General features: G+C 42.9%; 1 long non-coding RNA gene across 2 annotated transcripts; it reads left to right on the plus strand.

The window, feature by feature from the left end:
* The first annotated feature begins 1,353 nt into the window (after nucleotides 1-1,353).
* Nucleotides 1,354-3,754, plus strand: LOC136505762 (uncharacterized). Of its 2 annotated transcripts, none has more exons than XR_010771309.1 (5): nucleotides 1,354-1,520; nucleotides 1,619-1,715; nucleotides 2,216-2,426; nucleotides 2,507-2,617; nucleotides 2,890-3,754. It is a non-coding gene; the product is annotated as an uncharacterized lncRNA (long non-coding RNA). The 2 variants fall into 2 exon arrangements; XR_010771308.1 differs by having other exon boundaries at nucleotides 2,917-3,754.
* Nucleotides 3,755-4,191: the final 437 nt, after the last annotated feature.

A 4,191-nucleotide genomic window follows, 5' to 3' on the forward strand; every position in this document is an offset into this window, starting at 1 on the left:
AAGGTTTTATAAACTATATGAGACATCTGTAAGATTAGTGAATAATGTGTGCTAATAATTTGTTAAATGAAGAAATGACAAAAATAAAAGTTGCAGATATTCATGATTTGAACAACTTTGGTATTCATCACTTTTTATGTTGAAATCAATTTGGGTCTCAAATTTTGGTTCGAACTTGTAGTTTTTCAAAATTTTAAATTTAAAAGGTTCAAATTTTGTCAAATGACAAGATGACTAAAATAAAGTTGTAGATATTTATGAGTTGAACAACTTTGGTATTCATCACTTTTTATGTTGAAATCATTTTGGGTCTCAAATTTTGGTTCGAACTTGTCATTCTTTAAAATTTCAAATTTGAAAGGTTCAAATTTAGTCAAATGACAAGATGACCGAAATAAAAGTTGTAGATCTTAATGAGTTGAACAACTTTGATGTTTATCAAATTTTCATTTGAGATCATTTGGTGTCTTAAAATTATTTTAGTAGTTTTGATTTTAATTTTTTAAAATTTAAATTTTTTCCCCATTTTTAAAGGTTTCAATTTTATAATTTTAAACTATTATACTATCTCTACTATAATTGAAAACTTAACACTCATCTCGAGGCTTCAACGCTCCTGTCCGACGGAAAAAAAAGGAAAAGGGCGCAACCTCGGCGGCCAGGGATCGAATCCCACGGCAGCCTCGGTAGTCTTTTTTCCCCCTCTCTGCTCATCTCTTCAGGAAACAAGGAGGCGGCAGCCGGCCAGGCCTGGGGGCCCGCGCCCGTCCCTAGGGTTGTAGCAACGGTGGCCGACCTGCTCGTCCCCACGCTCGGCCGGTGGCCTGTGGTCTGTCGGAGCGGCGGCGGACAGGCGAATAGCCGGTGCCTGCGCCTAGGCCCCTTGCGCGCTCTCCCGGCGGCCGGCGGCCGGACGGGGCCGCGGCGGCCTAGATCTGCCACCCGCCGCAGCCGCTGCTGCGTCACTCAATCCGTGTGACGAGGAGATTGGGGCGGAGGACGAGGAGGAGACCCGCTTCCGTGCGGCTGCCGCTGAGTACCGCGCGCTCGTCTTCTGCTGCAGCACCACCCTCGCGCTGCTCGGATCCGATCCGCACCTGTCCGCCGCTCCGGCACGCCCCGCGCCGCCAACGCGTTGCCGATTCGATGTGTTATGGTAAGCAATGCGTGCCCTCCCAATTACCACGCTCCATCTCTCTCTGTACGTGTGTTTGGTTCATGTGATGGATCCGATTGATCTGGTTCATGCTGATGGATCCAATTCTCTGTTTCGCATGCTGCAGTCCCGTCACAGGGTCAAACTATTTTAATTTCGCCCTCCTCGCACGCCGCACGCCGTGACCCGCCGCGGCACCGGCCAAGGCGCCGGCCAAGGTGAGTTCTGTCCCGCCTCCTGTGGCTGGCTGCCTTTGCCCGCCGCGTGAGCGTGCAGGTTGGGCGGTTGTGATCCGACACTGACCGTCGCTCGATGTGCGCGCAGAACGGTGGATCCGGCGGCGGCGTCCGGCGTGAACTGGGAGGTTTGTTCCCCTCCTCCTATCACCGCTCCTCGATCTTGTCTTGCTAAGCTTCTTTCCCTGTGAGCTGATGACTTCCCCGTCATGTGCTTGGTTGCCAGAGCATGGCCGCCCATTCGCGATCAGGGTGTTCAATTTATTGCCTAGCAGGTTGTATTTAGGGTCCTGCAAGCCTGCAAGTTGCTTCGCACCACTCTGGTATGTATACTCTTTTCATTATCTTAATTGAATCCAGCCTAATGAATCATGTGGTGACAATGGCTTGTTTCAACAGGGCGTTCCACTCTGCTGTGATTTTTTTGTGTGAAAAGCCAAAAACAGATGGACAGAATATAGAATAACTGATCATTACTTATGCACGATGAGTACAGATCTTTCCTATCATTTGTAGGCTGTTAGAAATTTTGGCTCTGTACCTTCATTAAAGGCTGTGTTTCATTTTGTTTTTAGATAAATCAAGAAGGATTTTAAATGATTGTTGAATTTCGAGTTGATGTCCGTGTTAAGGCATCCTTTTCTCTCTTGTTGCAATACAGAATCTGTACATTATTTGTAGACTAAAAAGAATGGAAGATGTCAACCAGAGAAAAGAAATACATTGCAATGATAAAAAAAACTGGCTAAAATTTTCTTGTGTAATATCTACTTCATGAATTCTTGCCAAATATAGTATAGTAACTGAATTTTTTGTTTAGCAGATCGATGCCAGGTAACTACCTCTTGCGATTTGCGATAGGGAAACATTTTTTTTTTGGCAAGAGGAGCTGTGCGTCAGTCAGAAGCTCACAACAAGACTTTTGATAACATTCGTGTTACCACGCTGGTGAAGCGACGATGGGTGGCATCGAAGCTGAATTGGCTGTGGTGTCATTGTCACCGTGGCATATCATATATCCATAGCAAGAGGAGGTGGGTAACCTTTTTTATACTGCAAAAATGTAGGTAGACATGCAATAGAGTTTGCTTCTCATGCAATGGTTATATGACAGGAAAATGTACCTACAGATATTAATGAAGGCTGTGTCATCTGCAAGCTAATTAATTGCAGTTCATGCTTGCTGCCATAGCGTTAGCACGGGCAATATACTAGATTGTGGAAGGTACTTGATTGGCTCGCCTTCCTGTATCTTTAGCCTTTGTTCTGTGGTCACAGCATGAGCATCAGAGGCTTTGGTATTTGAGAAGCTAGCCTCATTGAGGCAATGGTACTGCAATCTTCTGTGAAGCGAATAGTTTTCGTTGTAGGATGGCCTTAATTTGTATGATTGTCCTCTAATCAGTCCATTTCTCTAGGAAATTTTAGTTTAACCTTTTGGTTTGGATGCTAATAGCCGGCTGAAGCTGTATTTTTTTTCTTCAACCTTTGGTGAAGACTGATGAAGCATTCTGATTCTGTCAGTAGTGGAAAGGTTGCAGCCAAAGGTTTTGGTTTTGCCTTTTCAGTCACTAACAGTGCATGTTTTTGTTGTGCACCTGCTACTGGGCTATCTGCCCAATGACCGCTCGCTGTGGGAGCAGGAGCTGGCAAAGAAGAGAGAATAGTACGCGGCTTTCAAAGATGAGTTCCTTAGAAACCCTGTAAGTCACTGCAGTTTCTGGTCATACTTATGGTATCTTGATTGCTGTTTTCGTTGCACATATCATACCTGGTTTCTGCATCCACGAATTTTTAGAGCTATTCATATGGCAGTCGTCGTTGTTTTTATGATGTATTCTTATTAACATTTCCATGTAGAACTTAATCATAGCAAGAATCAAGTGGAACTGGATAATGCAATTGGCTTACTTCATTATTCCTGCTCCACAACATAGGTTCACTTTGGTTTGAGAAAAAGAAAATGATGTAAGAAACCTTTGAGCCAACTATTGCTCATATGCTGCAGGGTTTGTTGCATGTATGAGCAGCTTTTCCCTCCTTTATTGCTCTTTTATTGGTAACTGATGCTGTCTCGAATTTTTCTTTCATACAGGAATCTTTGAAAAATGTACTGTTAATCTTTGCCAAGCTGAATGCTGGAATAAGATATGTACAAGGGATGAATGAAATTTTGGCACCACTGTTCTTTGTATTTCAGAGTGATCTGGATGATAAAAATGATGTATGGAGTAAGAGATTGTTTTTACCAAATTCGTAGTGTCCTTACATTGTACTGCTGAAGCTTTAGTTTAGTCATTGCTCATTACTATCTTCTGTATGGAAATAACTACAGAAGTAAGTCTTTACATGCTTCGTAGTGCCAAGCATATGTCATAAAAAAATTAATTTTTATTAACTAGATAGTGGTGTTTATTTATCTTATGCTGCATTTGTACTCATGGGAATATACAATCTTTATTAACTATTACGATTTAGTGTGAGCTGGGCATAGTTCTTGTCAAGGGGTGTAATATGCATGTCATATTCTTGTCAAGGGGTGTAATTTTTACCACCAACCATTTATTTTCAGGTTACCCAAGAAACCAGCCAGCCAGAACAACAACCCCCTTCTTCCGCAGCTGAAGAACGTCTCACTAGAGGGCGCATGACTAGAAGTAATTTGGCAGCGAATTCGGGTGCTGTTTATACTACAGCAAAGCAACTGAAGGAAACTGCGGCTAGGAAAAGATCTACATTGTCCAAAAAGAATACACAGGTACTATGTGAAACCTTTTATCTCTCTTTGCATTAAAAAGG

Source organism: Miscanthus floridulus, chromosome 14 (assembly GCF_019320115.1).
Source record: "Miscanthus floridulus cultivar M001 chromosome 14, ASM1932011v1, whole genome shotgun sequence".
Classification (NCBI taxonomy): Eukaryota; Viridiplantae; Streptophyta; class Magnoliopsida; order Poales; family Poaceae; genus Miscanthus; species Miscanthus floridulus.